Source organism: Peromyscus eremicus, chromosome 5 (genome assembly GCF_949786415.1).
Source record: "Peromyscus eremicus chromosome 5, PerEre_H2_v1, whole genome shotgun sequence".
Classification (NCBI taxonomy): Eukaryota; Metazoa; Chordata; class Mammalia; order Rodentia; family Cricetidae; genus Peromyscus; species Peromyscus eremicus.
Genome location: NC_081420.1, coordinates 2931267 through 2952486, shown reverse-complemented (window position 1 = coordinate 2952486; position 21220 = coordinate 2931267). Strand labels below are relative to the sequence as shown.

Below are 21220 nucleotides of genomic sequence, written 5' to 3'. Positions count from 1 at the left end.
TATATACAGTTGCCTGGAAAATGTTCTGAAGAGCCACGTCCATTAACAGAGAGACACTCAATTTGCAAGAGTCCCCAGATCTTGGGGCTCATCTCTTTTCTGAGGTTCAACTCTCTTTGTCATAAGCACATTTCTTGGAGGGTTCTTCATAAGCTTCATGCACACCCCCCATCTTCCCTGTTTTTCTGCCTCTCTCCCTCCATTCTCCTTTCTTTCTTTCCTCTTTACCCTCAATCTTTCATGCATACCCTGCTTTTAACTGTGGAACTGTCAGTGCTAATTACAGGAATGGGTGAAGTTGGAGCTGAGCTCCAAGATGTGATTACAGGACTCTTGAAGCATGCTGCTGGTTTTCCATCTTGCCTATCCAGTGTCATGGTGGGCAGCTGACTGGCAAGCATTGTTCTGAGCTGTTTCCATTTTCCACCTCCTGTCCCTCCTTTTCCTGGATTCCTGCCTGCCTGGGCTTTGTGGGGACCCACTGTGACCAAGTCCAGCAGCCCATTCTGGCAGGAGAGAGGAAGAAGCCAGTCAGAGTTCTTGGAGAGTCTCTCTGTAGGCATTTGGATGTCCATCTGAGGGAAGGGTAGAGCTCATGCCTGACAGCTGATCCTGGGTGGTCCCCTGTGGTGACAAGTTCCATCCATTCCCTGGGAGGTTCCTGAGTTCTGATGTGCAGCTCCCTTTCTTTGTGCATAAACTGGATGCTATACAACTCCTTTAACCTTCTGGTTTCTTTAAACTCTTGTTCTATAGTAAATGGTGCTGTAGGAAGGTCGAGTAACTATAGTAAAGTTAACAAGCACAATCAGGTGACTCCCAGATCATGATTCAGGAAAGCCCCGTAGACCTCCCCACATTCCTAGAAACTCCAACATCCCTTGGGCTACTTTATAATCATGCCCATCTCCATGTCCTAACCCCCAAATGTTGTGCCAATAGAATGACACAATGTGTAAACTCCGATACCAGCTTCCCTGACTCAGTGTAAGACTTGCACATACTCTGTTCCTTTTAAAACTGCCTAGTAGTTCTCCATCACCTGGATGGAGTGCTTGTCTATTCTTCCACAATCTAGTGGACACGTAGGCTGTCTCTACTATTTCACAGTCAGGAGTGACGCTGTCCCCAGCACTCACAGACTCATGTGAACACGAGTTTTCACATTTCCTGGGTAAGTTCTTAGGAGTGGGGTTGCTGAGGCATGTGGGAATCCCATAAGCAACTGCCAGACTTGTTTTCCGAAGTGTAAAGTTTCACCTTTCAGCCTCTACAGCATAGGTAACTTTGGTTACCCTGCCAGCCCCAACACCAGCAGTGTTTATGTTTTCAATTGCAGGCATGTGGTGAGGTGCCTGGCAGCATGCAGCTTTATGTTGTAACTGTGCTGTGACCTTGGTACAACTTGAGAAAGTTCAGTGGGAGCAGCAGGAGGTTGGAAGTGGGCAGAAGGGTTAGAAGGCTGGCTCCTTCCTCACAAGTTCAGGAGCATCTTCACAGAGTCCAGCACTCCTTGGGCTGGTGTTCTCTCCTCTTCACCCACCAATTCTATGTGCAGTGTTGGTGGTTACTATTAAGTGTCACCGACTGAGCCCTATGGCTGCTCAGACGTTTGGTTAAAAGCTCTGGGTGATTTTGCATGATATCAACGTGTGAATTGTCTAGACCTAGTGAAGCAGACAGCTCACTGGGTGAGCTTCATCCAATCAGTTGAAAGCCCAGCAAGAGCAAAATGACCAATCCTTCCTTGAGTAAGAGATACTTCTGGAACCACCATTCAGGGATCTGAGAGGGTACTATTGCTGACCTCAGAGTGGATAATACTATTTTTGTGTTTGTTTGTGTTCAAGGCATAGTAGTCAGACCCTAGGCCAGGCTCTTACATTCTTTGCCACCCTGAAAAGTAGCTTTAAGATAATAACTTCCCCTCGAGCCACTTGCCTCATGGGAGAAGAGTTACTGTTGCAGTGTGTGCAGAATAAACACGAAGGAGGCATAGGTGACATGTCACTATCACGACTTCACATCCTCCACACGCCATTGTTCTTTAACGAAGTCATGCCCGTGCCGAGACAAAGATCTCTTCTGCCTGTGTTCTTCCCACCCACCTCACTGCATAGTTAAGCCACTACAAAACTTTGATATGTGCTTGACTCATTTTATAACCACTCTGTTACCCTGTGAGCAGAGAAGCCGAACTTAGAGAACTTAGTGTTGACTGTGTAACTTAACTTTCCACGGCTGTGACAAAATGCCTGAGAAGATCAACTGGGAAGGAGAGAAGGCTTTATTTTGATTCACAGTCTCAGAGTCTTTAGTCTTTGGTTGCTTGGCCTTGCCATGTGGCAACCTGGGTAGGCAGCATGTCATGGTGGTGAGTGTGTGTTGGGGCAGAGCTGTTCCCTTCATGGTAGCTAGGAAGAAGACAGAGAGAGAGAGTGAGGAGGGACTGCGGCTCTAGTACCTGTGAAGGGTATTCTCTAGTGACCTCACATCCTTTACTAATCAACACCTTCTAAAGGCTCGACTACTTGCCTGTAGCACCATAGGGAACACAAGGGGTTCTGGTAGACACTTCTAATGCAAGTGTAAATGCTGTTTCTAAGTGCATGGTGGTGTCAATCAGAGACACTGACATCTAGCAGTGCATTGCTAAACATTTTGGTTTGTGGGTAATGATGCAGTTTTTCCTCCATCTCTCTTTTGATCCTGAGGGACCACACAGGCCGACTCAAGCCCAAATATCCTCAGGGTCCAGCTGACAATGGAAATAAGTATCATTGATGGTGGAAACTATACCTGAGGTCCTCAATGCTGTCCTTCAACAGTAGTTTAAGGGGACAAACACCAAAGGTTGATTGTTCATATTGGAATTTAGGATTCAGGTTGGCCAGATCTTTGTTTTTTAAGTCTAAGCTAGGGTTTTCAATTGGGCGGTGTAATCAGTTTATAGTATTCACAAGCAGATTAAACAGTGTATGAGAGGCACCTGTGGCCTTTACAGACGCCCAGATCTGAGAACATTTCACATGAGCAATGGCATCAGGGAATCTCTGCCACAGGAGAAGCCACCTTAGATAGATGTGAAGATGGAAAGTCCTGGAGGCTCCAGATTTCCCCAGAAAGGCAAGGCACAGAGTTAGCCTAGGAAACAGCATGAAACTCTGGGCAGTGTATGGAAGCAGTTTCCAAATATTAGTGTCCATTAGAGTCTCCTGAAAGGCTTACAGAAGACAGGCTCTTTGACCTTTTCTAGACTCTCATCATAGGGCTCAAGAATTAATTAATTAGCTGGGCACGGTGCACATGCCTTTAATACCAGCATTTGGAAAACAGGCAGGCAGATCTAGGTGAGTCTGAGGCCAGCCTGGTCTACATAGTGAGTTCCAGGACAACTAAGGCCACATAGAGAGAGACTATCTCCAAACAAACAAACAAACAGAAAACAAAGAAAAAATTAATAATTAATTATCTTTGAGACAGGGCTTCATCTCTCCCAGGCTAGCTTTGAGTTGCTATGCAGAGAGAATGACTTAAAATCATCAGGTATTGGCCTACACCACTCTGCCTGGCTTTCTGTTATGCTAGGAATCTGTCCCAGGGCTTCCTGCATGCTGTATGCAAACATTCGACCCACTCAGTTACTTCCCTAGCCAAGCGTTTGTGCTTTTATCATATTCTGATGTAGATGCCATGACTGGTCTGGGCTCTGTCTTTTGAAAAGCTGTTAAGGGTTGAATTATGCCCCACATCCAAATATATTGTAATTCTTAATAGATAGTTTGTCAGGATGCAACTTTATTGGGGGAAAGGGTGGTTTCCAGTGTGGTTAGTTCTCAGGAGGTCACACTACAGTAGAGCAGGGCAGTAATCAATGTGGTTGATGACATTATAAGAAGGGCAGGCAGAGGTGTAGGGAGAATGCTGGCAGATAGGACATTGGAGAAAGGCAGTCACAAGCCAAGGGGTGCTTGGGACTCCTCCAAACCAAGGGCAGGGGAGACGAGTGTTGATTTTGGTCTCATGGCCTCTAGACACGTGAGATGGTAAATTTTGTTAAGCTCTCACTGTGCGTGTGTGTGTGTGTGTGTGTGTGTGTGTGTGTGTGTGTGTGTGTCCATCTTTCCATGTATGTAGGTATGCATATGTGATTCCATTTCAAGTTCAGGTCATGAAAATAATTTTCTTTTTCATTTAAATGGCTACATTTTATTTATTATATTTTAAAACATTTATATATGTGGTGTGCATGTGTGTGTGTTCCTGTTTGCGTGGGACCACATGTGTGGTGACAGCATGTGTGTGAGGCCAGAGTTTGGCCAGTGTCTTCCTTAATCCCCCCCTTTTTTTTTTCAATTGCTTCCTTTAATCATGGTAAAAAAGCACCCATTGTAAAATTTATTGTGCTAACCGTGTTTATGCATGTTGTACAGTGGTATGAACTGCATGCACACCGTCGTTGCCTGGATCTTCGGACAATTCTTTTTGACAGTCTGAAACTCCTCCCTTGGTGAACAGCAGTTCTTTTTGACTCTCTTCATGTTTGGCAAAGTAGTAAGTTCTGAGATGAAGTTGCTCCTGGCAGACAGGTTGTGTTCAAACTTTTGTGTGTGTTGGACATTTTCCGTAAGATCATTGCTTAGCCGGCCCTTTACTCCTCAGCCAAACCGAGAGTTGAAATCACCAGTGTGGGAATTGTGAATTCCCATCATCACACTCTGGTGTGGTGCACACACATTTGTCTGGCTGGTCCAGAACTGGGAACGTGTTTCAAGAGACAAAGTCCAAGAATAAATCGATGCTTCTAGGCAAAGTGGTAAACTGATAGAGAGGGATGCTGGATGCTTCTCCCATGGTGCCTGTGACACAGAGGAGCACTAGGACTTCCATGATCTTTCCTGCTGGCACACTTGTTCGTTCCTTCCTGAGATTGTGCTCTTATAACTTTTTGAACCTTTGCTTTTGTTCGCCAAGGCAATTTCGAGAGCTCTTCTGGTACCCTACCCTTTAGATATCTCTTATTAGGCAAGAGCGGAGAAGTCAAGAGCATTTGGCGGCAGCCTCAGCCTTTCATAACAGATCAAATCACATATGGTAGATAGCTTTCCACTTAGGTGTGCTCTTGAGAAATAAAGCCCTATGTGTGTGTTTCTTATACATTCTTTTTTCTTGCCAGGCTGGTTGAAAAGTGTTCCTTTGGTTATTAATCAGTATTTTTACTTCTTTATGTGGACGGCTTGATTCTTGGATGGCAACATGTGCCTGAGCACTTGGATGTGTAGTCTGAAGGCTCTGTTCATTGCCTGTTACTCTGCTTTCTGCCATGATGTCGGCTCCACATGAGCTGTTGACATTGATTATGAGGACCCTTTGCCTGCATCCAAGAAAGGTATGATCTCTAAGGTTTGGGAAACTTGGGGTACAAGTAGCTCTCCCATTTCCAGGGGTCGCAGGCTCTGCCCACTGTGTAGTATCTGTGACCTCTTCACACTTCCTCTTAGACACCCACAGCCGCATGCCAGGCTTGATTGTCTCCTGTTAGCTTCTCTTGCAAGCTGTATATCTGGACTGAAGGGAGCACTGTGGAACTTGGCTTCCTTGATCCCCCAGGCCCTGCACATCTGGACTAAGGGAACACTGTGGAACTTCACCTTCCTTGATCCCCCAGGCCCTGCACATCTGGACTAAGGGAGCACTGTGGAACTTGGCTTCCTTGATCCCCCAGGCCCTGCACATCTGGACTAAGGGAACACTGTGGAACTTCATCTTCTCGATTCCCCAGGCCCTGCACATCTGGACTAAGGGAGCACTGTGGAACTTGGCTTCCTTGATCCCCCAGGTCCTCCAATGCTGATTCTTTTAGCATCTCTAGTTACCTTTTCTGTCCCAGTCACAGGCTGTCCTGCCCTGGGGCTGCTGCTAAAGCTGTCTCTTCAGCGTGTGTTCACTTCTCCTGAGGCCTGAGGACTACAGATTGGGGATCCAGGCTTAGCTCACACTTTCTGCTTGACTTTCGCCCACATTGGTCACATAGTATCCTTATTCTTTGATGGTGTTTGAGTCAGAGCTGGATATGAATGAGAAGCTGGGACAGTTCGCCCACAGCTGGTGTACCAGAAGAGCCTGAAGACCTCAGGCCCCTGGAACAATTGCTTTACTAACCAGGGTTCACAACAAGTCAGAAACAATCCAGAATCATCTGTAAGCCCCTTGGACTTATAAACAGATTCTTATAAAATCTGTTTAGAAAGCAAATGGAGATACTTCTAGAAGTATCCATGCATTGCTCTTTCTCCTAATTTTTACTTCCAAGTAACTTTTTATCTCACCTCTTCTCTTGAATCTCTTTGTTATTTTTTAAAATATTTTTACTTATTTTATTTTTTGAGAATCTCATATATGGGTACTATATTTACATTATTTTCACTACTTCCAACTCTTCCCATACCCCCTTCCTCTCAACTTCTTGACCTCTTCCACACACATGTATGTATAAATACAACCTGCTGAGTCCATTTAGTATTACTTGTATGCAGACACATTTGGGGCTGACCACTTGCCATTGGATAATCTATTGAGGAGCTTATCCCTTGAGAAAACTGTAGCTAGAGTTGTCCTGCCTGGCCCACGATCAGGACAAATCTTTCTCACCCGCCAGTCCCACAGCCTCTCAGACCCAACCAAGTAAACACACAGAGACTTATATTGCTTACAAACTGTATGGCCATAGCAGGCTTCTTGTTATCTAGTTCTTCTATCTTAAATTAACCCATTTCTTTAAATCTATACTTTGCCTTGTGGCTCGTGGCTTACCGGTACCTTATATCTCTCTTGTCATGGTGGCAACTGGCAGCGTCTCTCTGCCTCAGCCTTCCACTTCCTAGAATTCTCTTCTCTTCTCACCTATACATCCTGCCTGGCTACTGGCCAATCAGTGTTTTATTTATTAACCAATCAGAGCAACACATTTGACATACAGAACATCCCACAGCAGAAGACTATTCTCCTTCTGTTAGTAGCCATTTATTTCCTGTAGCTCTTCATCTAGGGCTGGGGACTTGTAACATTTCCTCATCCACTTGGGATGTCAACTGGTCTTGTCATTGTGCAGATCTTGTTTAGGTGAGCATATTGTTAAGATTTCATGTGTGTAGCATCCTGTCATATGTAGCACCCTGACTCATGGCAGATGTCCTTCCTTGTCCTCTGGCTCTTACAATCTTTCCACTCCCTCTTCTCCAATGTATCTTGAGTCTGAGGTACAGGGGTTGTATTATAGATGTGTTGAGACTGGTGCCCCATGGTTAGTTGTTCTCGCATTTGACCAGTTGTAGATTTTTGTGAGAGTCTCCATCTGGATATCTTTTAACATGTATGGAACTTATTTTTTTTTTTTAATAGTGTTACCATTTCTGTGATGCAGATGTGGAGAAGCAGGGTCCTAGCACAGCAATAATCACTGTGTGCTTGTCTTACAGGGCAGCATCAACAACTTGTCTAGGCTGTGCACTATAGCACTTCCCAAGCACAGCCACCATGAGATGATGAGAAGGCTGCTGTCCTGTCAGAGTTAGAATACATGAGGCTTGGGCTGACAGGCTCTCACCGTCCCTAGGTGATAGTGTCTGAAATAGTTTGATGGGAAAATTCAAGTAGATCAGATTTCATCAGAAATGAAGGGTTTAACATTGGCTTCCTTTAAAGTGGTTGCAGTTGGGCAGGATCCTCAAACACTACATTAATAAGAGACCCGGAGGAAATGCGGAAGCTGTATTTGATCTATACCATCTCATTTGGGTCAGCCATTGTAGGCCCTGCCTGGTACAAGTTCATCTAATCTGTGTGTGTCACTCTGAGAGTTGGCAGTACCACCTCCAGATCAGGTATTCTGAGTCCAGATCTAGGGAGGGAGGTTGAAATTCTCACAGTAGCTTCTTAGGAAGGGATTATTTTATGTGGGTTTTCGAAGCCTTAAACTTCTGTATGTCTTACGTACATACCTCATTCTTCATGAACTTGTGAGGCACCTCTGCTCTTTACCTCCTTAGTTGGTGCTTCCTGTATTCTATTACCCTTAAACCACATGTATCTCAGTGGATTTCAAAGAGTGACTCTAGAAAACCAGCCTGGACTATGAGGGCCTCTGGTCTTTCTATCACTTTCTCTAGCCTTGTTTCTCCAAGTTCTACATTGTTCTTTTTTTTTTTTTTATTTATTTATTATGTATACAGTGTTCTGCCTGCATGCCAGAAGAGGGCACCAGATCTCATTACAGATGGTTGGGAGCCACCATGTGGTTGCTGGGAATTGAACTCAGGACCTCTGGAAGAACAGCTAGTGCTCTTAACCACTGAGCCATCTCTCCAGCCCTCTACATTGTTCTTATTGCTCCTTTCTTAGCTTTTCCCTAAACTGTGGGAAGATGTGTGGTGGAGCTCTGGTGTCACACTTGCATATACACCTGTGCTCCTCTTAAGAAGTTCTCTTGAAGACAAGACCATGTCCTACTTTATCTGCCATACTACTCAGGACTGTTCTTGGCCTTACAAGTATATGGCAGGTCCAATAGAGTATAGACAGCTTAGAGGGATGAAAATATCATATTTGACTTCAAAACTGGGAGCTGACCAATCAGGATGTCTTTTATTATGAGTTGATGATTTACTTATGTGAGTGCTGTGAAAATATTTGCAAACAACTTTCCTAGAGAGTGGTGTATCTCTTATTCTTGAACATTAGGGTTTGAATCAATGAGGAAGCAGACAGCACACAGAAAATTGTGAGGCTCTTAACCAAGTGTTGTCAACAAGTGTCAGGAAACAGTGTGCTACAGCCACTAATGGCAAGGGGTTTTCCTCACCCTTGGATGGGGGGGGGGGTGAGGGGCACAGGTGCCTGGGAAAGGCCAACTAACTGGGGAAGGAAGGAAAATCTGGAGAGTAGTTGTAAAGAAGTTCTCTGGGTTTTCTGACCTCACTTGATTCATGATACTGAGGTGAAGGATGACAACCCACAATTCCCAGTACCCTGTCTGCCAATGAAATCCTTCTACTGAAGAATGGTTAGTTGTCCCTGAATGAATAGAGCACATTTTAACTCTGGACCTTTCTTTCAAAAGCCCTGGGTCCATCAGAAATTGCTAAAAATAAATAAATAAAATAAAATAAAATAAAAAATAAAAAAGTACACTTTTTGGAAATCTCCCTTTTGTTTTCTCAATTTTCTGCTTCATTAAGAACATTGTTGGAATGGGGTGATGGAGATATGGAGGGGAGAGTAGAGAGGGCAGAGCTTTTTGGCTGATGTAGCTTCTGGTTGCCAGAAACCTACTGGAAAGTTGGACTATCAGCCTTCTCTACCCCTCAGATTTCCCTGTCATTGGAAGGGGTTGTGTGAGACTGTGGGAGTCCAGTTCCTAACTTTCCCACCTTTTCTAGGGTTCTTAGGATGAGGAGAGAGGGATAAGAAATATTCAGTAGAAAGAGAAACCTAGCTGATGAGAACAAAGATAGAAACACAGGACAGCTGTGGGAGGGCCTGTATCAATACCCAACAGCCCCTTCTGCCTCTTCAAAAGGGCTTTTTATAACAATGCCAAGGGGCAGGGCAAAAGACTTCCCCCTTGCTAGATCAAAGCACACCACATGGCCAAGTGCAGACCCTTCCAAACAACTGATAATCACACCTGTGGTCAAATCATCTCCTTATGCAGCCCTGCTGGGTAAAGCAAGCTCAGATTCTCAGACCCTGAGTAAGTTCTCACTAGGAAACCTCTGTAAGTCTCTACAGCTCTCCCTTCTTAATATATTAAAGGGCCCCTCAGACCCCTCAGATAGACTGTGTCTGCCTTAGGTCATCCTTCTTTCTTAATTAGCCTCACCCATCATGGAGATACACTTTCCATCAAGCATACTCTGCCTTAGGTTGGCAGCTAGCAAGAAGAATGTTACCCATTCCTGACTACCAGCCTATTACAGGAGGAAGTACAGAGCTAACTCAGCTCTGACTCAGGTCCCTACTAAGAGTTTGCAAGTAGCTGGAACAACTACAGTAATCCTTATGGCTTTCACACCCCCCAGTAAAGGAGTAGAGGATGACCAAGATGGAATGTCTTTTTTTTGGATGGGTCTAAGATATCTATAACAGCCTTAGCTGCACAAAGCCCCTTTTTAAATCAATAAACTATTGAAGCAAACACACCAAATAAATCAATAGACTCCCTTAGTTTCACCAAACCATGGTTCATCAATATCAATAGATTAACATAATTCTAGTATGATTATTACTATACATATTATAACTAGCATGAATATTACTACAAATATTTACAATTCTTACAAACTTACATTCAAAAGCAATGAATGTAAGTTGTAAAGTGTCAAAAGTCCTATATACTCTATAGGACTTTTGACACTTTACAAACTTTAGCAAACATTCAAAAGAGATCTCTTAACAGAACTATTTACATTTTCTTCCAACAGGACAGAGGGTACATGAATCGTGAGTCACCACAGTTAAAATTGTAGGTGAACTCAAAACTGCTTCATTTCTGAGATTTGCAAAAGCTCAAAAAGTCAGTTCTAATAACAGTCTTAAAGTTCCACTGACAGCCTAAGATCAGAGCCTGGCTCATCAGTCTCCCACATGGCTCTTGCCACAACTGCTTGGCTCTGAGGAGGAGGATGTGGAGATGTGCAGTCTGGGAGTCCCAGTGTGGTCCCCTCGAGGCCTGGGAGACTTGATGTTAGTCCACTGAGTCCCTGGAGGCTGCCACCACTTACCATGAGCAGGCTGGTGGGCACTAACCTCATGCAGCCTCAGCAAACACATTCTTGGTCCCTTCCCTCCTGGGTCCCAGGCCCACAGCTCCTCTGATGTAGGAAGTTCCAGGGCAGCTGGGCTGCAGCTCCCAGCATTGCAAGCTGCTGACTGGTGACTTTCCCAGGCCTCCCTGCACTCGGCTCACCTCAGCTGCCCTCCACCTCCTCTGGGGCAGCTGGCTTGCTGAACTCAGGTCCCAGTGAGCACAAGGCCACCAGCGTTCAGCACACTGGGTCCTGGAAACCCCTGTGTGCTACCCTGCTTGAACAGCCAAATGCTACTCCCAGGGTAGCTGCAGGGCTCTGCCTCATTCTGTTGCTGGGAGCTTGGACTGGCCCGAGTTTCAGCATGTCTCACTTGGGTGCTCTGTCAGCCAGCAGTTTCCCCTGCATCCCTACCTCCACCACTGCTCCACACTGGGGGGATGCTGCCCTGCTCGGCTCTCTGCCTGCCGTCTCCCAGATATCTCCCAGTCCTGCTCCTGGTGACAGGGGCCCAAAGCCTCTGCTGTATTCTTGCCACCACTGCAGCTCCTCACCAAGGTTTTTTCACAGCAGAAAATATGCAGAACCCTACTGCCTGCACTGGCTCTGGTGTCTGCCACCTGTGCTGCTATAGTGTCCGAGGGTCTCAGCTGCTGCTGCCTGGCTGTTGCCACTTGCTGTGGGGGCTTCTGAAGCTGGCAGTCCCTGAAACAGCCCTTTGTTCTCAGACTGCCAGCCCTGCAGTGTCTGCTCAGTCCTGGACACTGCCTTTTACGCCCCAGGTCCCATCTGTGCTGGGTGTGTGTGTGTGGGGACTACTCTACTCTAAATTACTTTATATTAAACCTTCACCATCTCCCTAGACCTAGAGCTTATTCTGTCCTAATATACCTAAGCCTATATTTCTATGACTTATTTATAGTACCACTTTTAGACCTAATTTAGTAGATAAAGATTGAGAACGAGAGACAGAAAAAGAGAGAAACCTAGGCACAGAGAGATACTTGCTGTAGCCTAACTTTTCTATACACAGTTTTTGCTCCCAAAGAATAAAATACCACTCCCTTAACCTTAATACAAAACCAGGCATGTCCAACTGCTTCCACAGTGTTCCCTACTCTCACTTACTTCCTCTGTACCCAGGTCCCTGTTCAGGCACCATCTGTGAGAAGCCAGCTCCCACCTTTAAAGGGTTTCTATGAGGAGGAGAGAGGGGTAAGAAACTTTTAGATAGAAAGATAGTGGAGAGGAGAAAGATAGAAACACAAGATAGTTTTGGGAGGACCTGGATCAAAGCCCAAAGTCCCTTTCTGCCTCTTCAAAAGGGATTTTTATAACAATGCCAAGGGGCAGGGCAAAAGACTTCCCCCTTGCTAGATCAAAGTACACCACATAGCCAAGTCTAGATCTTCTAAACACCTGATAATCATGGCTGTGGTCAAATCATCCCCTTATGCAGCCCTGCTGGGTAAAGCAAACTCAGATTCTCAGACGCTGAATAAGTTCTCACTAGGAAACCTCTTTGGGTCTCTACAAGGGGTAAGAGGCATCCACACATATTGGAAGGGATGAGAGGCATGCATACATATCAGAAGGGGAGAGAGCCATCTACACATCTCTGAAGGGATGAAAACCACCCACACACATCAGAAGGATGAGAGCCATCCACACAGAGAATGGTTACAATAGAGGTGGTGTTGATAGAGAGAGGAAGCAACCTGTATCTGTTTGTTATTCTTCTTTGCTGGTCTCTGTTCCCTCTTCAGAAGAGTTTACTCTGCCCTCTGTTCCTCTTTGACCTGTAAAAGGCTTCCATTTATGTTTCTTAATATATGCTGCATAATGCTTTAGTATGTACTTAGTTCAAGACACTTAACTATTGCCTCCTAGAGTATTTCCAATCCCCCAAGACTACATCACTAGGTCTCTTGGAAGCCCTGCAAGCATCCTCCAGAGATCTCTTCAACATTTTCACTCAAATGGATCTCCTCAAACTTCAACACTCCAATGTGAGCTTCTGGTCTTCTCTCTCTAGCCCATGGCTCCCCTGTCTTTCATTTTGGTTTTCTATCTACGCTTTGACATCTTTCACATTTTTAAAAATCACCATTAGAAGTGTATTGACTATGCATTTACTAGAATATCTGTGTGTTTTTCTCCTTTAATCAACTGTAAGCTTTCTGAGGCATTGCTAGAAATTTATTTGTTTGCTCTTATACATCAAACTTCTAGATGTGCAGGCTAGCATAGTGCCTAGTAAAAGTGGCCTAAGTTCTGTCAGTCTAGGAGACTAGCTGGCAGAAGGCACTCTGGTCCTTAGGAACAACAATGAGGGGACTGTCTAGGCCAGAATATTGGGGATGAGGAGAGGAAGGAGTGCCCACGGCATTGCCACCCAAGATCCTGCTTGCCTGTGACCTGCCATGGTTGAAGTAGTCTTCTTTAATGGGCACAGGCAGATTGTCCAAACTGGGACAAGGGGAGTTGTATTCACATTGGGTGTGTAGGTTGGGACAAGCTGACTGGAAGGATGGACAGTAGATGGGATTGCAGGGCACGGAAGTTGAAAGCTACTGTGAGCCTCTCACTGATGCCAGTGTCACTCAGACATGAGTGGTGGAATTTGCCATAGACATGTAGTGTAATCCTGCCCATCATGGAGCACATGTTAAATTAGTGTTCAGAGAGAGAGAGAGAGAGACAGAGACAGAGACAGAGACAGAGAGAAAGAAGAATCTTTCAGAGGATCTAAGGTCTCCTTGCTCAAGATGGAGGTCTCCTTTCATGGACCTGAACTGTGTTGCTGAAAGGGACATCCAGGTCTCATCTCCATCTTTGAGTGTCTCTGGTGGGTATGCCTCTCTTCTCTCAGCTCCATCTTCTAGCAGAACAGGGCTGCAGGCTGCTACTTCTCTTTCCTTTCAGCATAACTAGTCAGCTAAAGGCTCTCTTCACTTCCTACCCACTCTGCAGGGTTTCTGATTCCTCCCCTGCCCTGACCTTGATCCCCATTATTAACCCCCAGGGGCTGGGCTTCTTAGCAACAGGAAGGAAGTTATGGGAAGCCTCGATTCCCACAAGTGAATTTCAGTTCCAAAAATCCTTCTCTTCCTTCAGCTTTTCTTCCTCCCAAAACACATTCTCAAACCGAGGGAAAAGGCCTTCTGCCTTGTGCACATTAGAAGCTTAGCTCTCCACATCCACATCTCAGGGGCAGCATGGTCCTTTGCAATGGCTGTGTGCTCTCCTACAGGCTGGTGGTCTTTTGGCCTGGATTTCCAGATCATTAACAACAATCAGCAACTGTCATTTTAGCTCCTGATGGAGAGTTACATCCAGTCAGGAAGGAGGGGCTGAAGTCACACAACCCCTGGGTAATCGCTTTCCCTTGTTTTCAGCTAGACAAGATAAATTGGTTTTGGAATCATCCTCCATCTATGGCTCTCCTAGCTTGGTTTATGTCCCACTGGCCTTTTGTTCTAATACTGGTTATAATTACCCAAGCTGAGGAGAGGCCTGGCTGCCCCAGCTTTTCCGTTTGCCCCACTTTCGATTGGCCTAATTCTTTCTGTGGGTTTCTAAAGCTTGGGCTGAAGCCATTAAAGTAAAAAGAGGCTTGGCATATGCTGCAGGGCTTTCTGGCTGTGGGGTTTTTCATTTTCCCTGGAATGAGTGCTTTTCTTTAGTTCAAGAAATCTACATGGCCCAAGTGCAAGGGGAATCTTGTCTCTCAGCTCTTTCCCTCTCCTCCACCTCCTCCACAGGACTGCCTACAACAGTGCTGCTCCACAACATTCTTGCTGGTGCTTTGAATGTGGCCATGGATTTAGGTCACTGGGCCAAATGGATGAGGCTGTCTATGCCTGGAGATGACTGTCTTCATGGTCAAGCTGGGGCATCATGTAGTATTGTATATGGATTTTTCCTCTCAGCATAACATAAACCCACCACCATCTTGGGGGGTCCCTCACATGGGGGTCCAGCCTTTACCCTCACCCTAATCCTAGCCTTAGTGATCTTGGGAGTGCTGGAGTATGTAAGAAGTGGGAGTAACTAAAAGTAGACTCCAAGATGTAGTATCCATGATGTCATTGTCATGATGAGCTGGGGAGTATGTGGTGATGTAGTGTTTCCTGTCACCCATGCTCCTGTAAACAAGCCCAATAGATTTATTGGTTCACTAAGTTGGACTTGGGTGGAGTCTTGACTTTGGTCACCTGGCAGGTGAGTAGATGTCCCCCAGGGAAAGTGATATACTACCAAGGGCCCATGCAGGCAATCTGAGGGCCATGAATCTCTCTATATATATCTGCATCCCACCCATAGTGACACAGCCACTGAGCTCCCTTTCTCAAGAGAGGGAAGTCTTTATTGCCTGCTGTGTGCATGTTTCTCCTCTCACTTTCCCTCCCCTCTTCTGTGATGGAGAACCAGACACAGGGCCTGGAGAACTCCAATCCGTACCACTGAGCCACACTCCCAATGTCACATTTTCTGAATATTTTCCAACTTTGTATCTCTCTTAAAATATACTACCTAAAACCAACTGTAGTCTTTGGGTTTGATGGATGGGGTGGCCCAGCCTCATGCTTTGAGTATTAAACATACACTCTACCCTCTAGATGCACAGCTAAGCATTCACTTGGACCCCAGGCCTCCCTTCTAGCTTGCCTGCCTCTGCTTTTTCTCACCTGAATTTGCTCATGACATCACCTGACATACTTGGAACCCTGGGGCCTGGGAAACCCCAAGTCTAAGCTCCTAAGACTGTGACTAGAAACTTAAGGTGCCTCTCAAGTCATGGTAATGCCCTAAGCCCCCACCTATCTCAAGACCCTTTCCCGACAGTTGCTCCTTTCTCAGGAGCATCCTCTGGTTCTGTGGAACATCTTGAGAGGTGCATTAGGCCATTGTCTGCAGAACTGTAGATTTTTCTCTTTGAAGTTTTTGCCTGTTCCCAGCTGAACTGATGGGCTCCATCATCATCTCTGGGAACTTTAAACAAATTCTTACTTCATCTGTTTGAAATATTTTCATGCCATCTCCCACATCCATTTCTATTTCCCATGTGCCTTTTCTTCTGGTCCCTTTAGAAATGAAAATGCAAGTGGAGAATCAGAAAATGAGCAAGTGTTCTGAACTGGGGGAGGAAGGGCTGTGGTTTATGCCAATCCATTGTAGGTGTGACAACCACCTACCTGAGACACCCTGCAGGGTGTGATGTGCAGCAGTCTGAGCAGCATGCAGCAGGTCTTCTGTGGTATCTCCCAGGAGCTAGGAAGGGCTTCTCCTCCAAAGGTGTCTCTTACAACTTCTCTGTGAACCCAATGCACATTTTCAAGGATGACTATCCTAGTGATCTGTGCAATGGGTAAAGAGAAAGTAAAGCCTGTTCACTGAAAGAGGAAGAGAGAAATAAAATGGATTTGGGTTTGTTGGCTTGTTTTATAAATGTTTCATTATATTACACATACTTCCTCAAGTTAAAAAATGGAAAATAAGGATTTTTTTTTAAGTACCTCATGTAGCTAAGAACCGTGGCCTCCTATTTGAGAGTCTGCCTCAGCAAACTAGCTTTGATTACTTGGCTTTGGGCTTGAGTGTGTGGTCAGCTCAGTTAGGGCTTGGTGAGGCTTTCTGGGAGCTGGTGGGATGTGAGGATGTGGCTTGTGTGGTACATCCTCCTCGCAGCTTAGTGATGTGATCCGGCCCGCATCAGTGGTGCCTGCTGCCAATGCTAAACCGTGACGCTTTTCTGGTGTTATATCTTCATCTTACTCATTCTGCCTTTTCGTTCATGAGTGAGAAGGATGGGTGGGAATTGTCAGTTTTTCACATTGCCCATATCTTAATGCTAGATCACTGATTCTTCATCCTGACTGTAGAAGACAGGATTCTTTTTAAAAATCAGATTTTTTGGGGCTGGAGAGATGGCTCAGAGGTTAAGAGCAATGGCTGCTCTTCCAGAGGACCTGAGTTTAATTCCCAGCAACCTCATGGTTGTTCACAACCATCTATAGTAAGACCTGGTGCCCTCTTCTGGAGTGCAGGGACACATGCAGGCAGAACACTCTATACATAATAAATAAATAAATCTTCAAAAATAATCGGATTTATTTATTTACTTATTTGTGTGTGTGTGTACAGTGTGCACATGTGTGTGAGCAAGTATGTACAGGTACACCATGGCATGCTTAGAGAGTTCAGAGGACAACTTTTGAAAATCAGTTCTCTTCCACCATGTGGGTTTCAAGGATTGAATGCAGGTTGTCAGGTTTGGTGGCAATGCCTTTATCAGTGAGCCATCTCTTGGGTCCTCATAGAGACATTCTATTTAGGATATCAGGAGAATGTGGGTGAAGGCTTGTGTGGGATGCTTTAGGAGCCATGATTGAAGTGGAACAGCACACATCACTTTCTGCCATACTCCTGGCTAGAAGGAGGCCCGGATGCTCACATGTGTGTACACATGTGTATATGCGCACAGGCTCATAGAATCTTAAAATGTTGAGCTGGACAACTAAGAGGTGCTTGTCTTAAGTGTGTGGTCAGTGTGCACCAAGATCATCTTAAAGACCACGTTAAATGCAGATTCTGGGACCTAGTCAAGCAGGTGTAAGGAAATTGCATTTAAAAATGTCCCTAATTATTAGGTTAAGAGAACGGCTGGACTGAGTCACTCAACTCCCTCATTTTGTAGATAGTAAAATAGGGTCCAATCACCCACATCCAAGGACACAGTTGGTACCAAGGCCTATTCAGGCTCCTGGCAGGCTACTCCCAGACATTTTCCCTGGAGCCTATACACACACAGTAGAGTGTAGGTGGTTCCTGATTGTTGACTGTCCCTGATTCACCTGTCACATGTAGTTGGTCTGTAGTACCAGATGAGGACATGCCCCCCAAACTCAGGGAATCTAGCAGCTACCTTGAAAAGGGCCAAGTCTGGTAGTTAGCCTGCAGCTGAGAGTCCTCTGCACTGTAGACTGACCAGAGCCAATCCAGAATTGAATCCTCGTATATTCAGGGCAATTGCTAACAGGAGTCAGGGACTTTCTGCTGTTTTTAATTTAGAGACTAGAATCTTGCAAAGTAATAATTGGGGGAAGTTTTAAAATGAATTTTCCTTCAACCCACTGACCGTGTACCTACCCAGGAGCCCACAGTGCTTTTAAAACTGTGCTGTAAGGAATCCTTTCAGGAGGCCTTGCTGGTGTGAGAGAACTCCTGCTCCTACCTCTCTTGGTGGAGACAGCAAGTGCCCATGAGCTTGCATTTCACACATTGTGTGTGTGTGTGTGTGTGTGTGTGTGTGTGTGTGTGTGTGTGTGTGTTAGTGTTGGAATTTAAAGCTGTCTGACTCAAAGACCTAATGAGGAGGCTCAGTTTTCTCTCAGAATCTGCTCTGCAGATTGCTCATCTCTCCTTCTGTCAATCTTCCTTTGTAAGCAAAACATAAAACTTGGAACAAAAAGTTCAAGTACAGAGGATTGCACTGATTTCCTTCTTAGCCTTATTTGGAGGGTCTGATTCTGAGCATGTGTGTGGAAATGACTTTGTGAGAAGAAAAACAAACAAGAAAACAAATATCCAATCACTTGCTGGCTTCTGAGATAGGAGGGACAAGTACATCATAAACAGTGCAGCGTGGGCCCAAACCTTTGCTGAAGTCAGGATGAGTATGTAAGTGGGGTGAGTGAGGATGAGTATGTATGTAGGACTGAAGGAGGAATGAGGTGAAGGATGACATATAAATAGGAGGAAGGATGATAAACACAGGGCATGCAGGGCACCAATGATGGCTCTGTTTCCCAGGGGGACATTTGGCTTCCTAGACAAGCCACAACATGGACCCATGTCATGTACAACATGAGATTGAAGCAATGTTCTGGGTGAATCGTAGAGGTGATTAGAAGACCATCTGGGGCCTGCTTTCCATCAGCTGTGGTTAAGCAGTGCCACTGTACATTCTAGGACCTGACTCTAGGGGTTGGGGTTATTCTTGATTCTCTGTGGTCATGGAGCTGCAGGAGTTAAGGTTTGGCAAATTGCCATCCAGCAGCCAAACTCAGATAGCCACCTGCTTTTGTTAGTAACGTTTTACTGGGACACAGCCACACACATTCACTCGAATGTTGGTTATTGTTTCTTTCATGTTGATGCTGAGCTGGCTGAGTCAAGCAACTGCAACAGACTGTGCAGTCCAAGTGTCTCATGTGGTTTTACAGAAGTACAGTGGTCCCCATTTGTGTAGTCTTACAGAAATGTGATTGCCCCATGTATGTAGAGTATGTTGTGTGTAATCTCACAGAAGTGTGATGGTCCCCATGTGTAGTCTTACGGAAGTGTGATGGTCTCTGCTACATGGCCCCAGGTTGATCAGCTGCCGGACTAGGTAGCTTTCTGGAAAGAAGCATGACCTTGAGTCTAGGGGCCCTCTTCAGTAGAGAAGAGCTCTGGGGTGGTAGAGGTCAAAGGAATACCCACTGAGCCACCCTCAGAACTGGGACAGTAGGTATCTTTCAGGGACAGGAACATGGGTGGTGCCCATGGACGTCTGTTATAGTGGCCTAAAATGGCTATTCCAGTTTTCTCATGAGTTCTGGAATGTATTTGTGGACAGTCTTTGATGTCCATGCTTTCCACTAGGTGGGATTATCCAGCTCCAAGACCTTCTTCACTTGGGGTTTGTCTTAGAGTTTCTATTGCTGTGAAGAGACATTATGACCACAGCAACTCTTATAAAGGAAAACATTTAATTGGGGCTGGCTTATAGTTCAGAGGTTTAGTCCATTATCATCATGGTGGGAAGCATGGTTTCATGTAGGCAGACATGATGCTGGAGAGGAGTTGAGAGTTCTACATCTAGATCCACAGACAGCAGGAAGAGAGAGTAACACTGAACTTGGCTTGAGCTTCTGAAACCTCAAAGCCCACCCCCCAGTGACACTGCCACTGGTGCCACTCCCTATTGGCTTATGGGGGCTATTTTTATTCAAACCACCAGTGTTCTTTGGTTTTCTCTGTGGCTCTCTTATAGCATTTCTATGTGTTTTGTGGATAATCACATGTGTAGTCTTACAGAAGGAATATAGGTGGGATGAACCCCCCTTGCCTATGAGAACCACCCTAGAGTTGGCACATAATCACTTCTGTGTTGTCCCTGTAGCCAAAGTAGTCATGGGCCTGCACTCTAAAAGTAGAGCCATAGATGACATCTCTTGAGGTATGATGGCAAGATCCAGGTGCAGAGGGGCAAGGTGTAAGATCCTGTGTAGCTATCTTAAGAAGACAACAGTGGCTGGCATCATTCCAGAGCCAGGCACCCATGGGACAGGGGTTTGCTGTGTGTATACCTTTCCAACCCCACAGTTCCTAACACTATATGGGTGGCTTGCAGTGGCCACATGGGGACAGAACACATTGGGGACCGCTTTTGTCCTACCCTAATTCCAGAGAGCTATTGTTAAATATTCCAGGGAGGAGTTTTAATTAGAGGCCAAGCAGGAAGAAAGACATCAATGTGGTGGTATTGTGTTCCCCAAAATATTGTACATCCTAGTAAACTTGTCTGGGGTCAGAGAACAGAACAGCCACTAGATACAGAGGCTAGAAAATGGTGGCACACACGCCTTTAATCCTAGCATTCCAGGGGCAAAGATCCGCCTGGATCTCTGTGAGTTCAAGGCCACACTGGAAACAGCTAGGCATGGTGACTCACGCCTTTAATCCCAGGAAGTGAGCCTTTAATCCCAGGAAGTGATGGCAGCAAGCAGAAAGGCATATAAGGCGTGAGGACCAGGAACAAGAAGCATCTGGCCTGGTTAAGCTTTTAGGCTTTCGAGAAGCAGTTCAGCTGAGATCCATTTGGATGAGGACACAGAGGCTTCCAGTCTGAGGAAACAGGATCAACTGAGAATTGGCAAGGTGAGGAAGCTGTGGTTTGTTCTGCTTCTCTGATCTTCCAACGATGACCCTAGTACCTGGCTCCAGGTTTCCTTTTTATTAATAAGACCATTTAAGATTCATGCAACACATCAGTATTTGCTTACCACAGAGGACCTAGATGTGCTTGGGAATCTTGGAACAACTCCATTTAAAAAATGTCATTGGCCCCCTTATTTTATAGGAAAAGAACCAGAGTCTTCATGAGCCTGATTGACCCTGCAGGGTCTAGTTAGGATCACCTCATGTTTGTCATCCTGCCTCATAAAGGCTGGAACTCCTGGGGGTGAAAGGTTTGGATCTGAAGAGAAAGAGCAGATTCACAGGGTGCTGCTGGGAAGAGCCAGCCACTGAAGAGGGCAGAGCCCAAAGCCCAGGGCAACAAGGATGACAATCTGGGACAGGAAGAAGGATTGATAGAGTCACTAGAAGAACCTATCTGCCTATGTGCTATACCCAGCCCTGGCAGT

At 45.5% G+C, this 21220-nt stretch overlaps 1 protein-coding gene across 2 annotated transcripts in view; it reads left to right on the top strand.

The window, feature by feature from the left end:
• Dapk1 (death associated protein kinase 1) overlaps positions 1 to 21220 on the top strand; it is a 163551-nt gene that overhangs the window by 90242 nt on the left and 52089 nt on the right. The gene's annotated exons all lie outside the window — the stretch shown is intronic.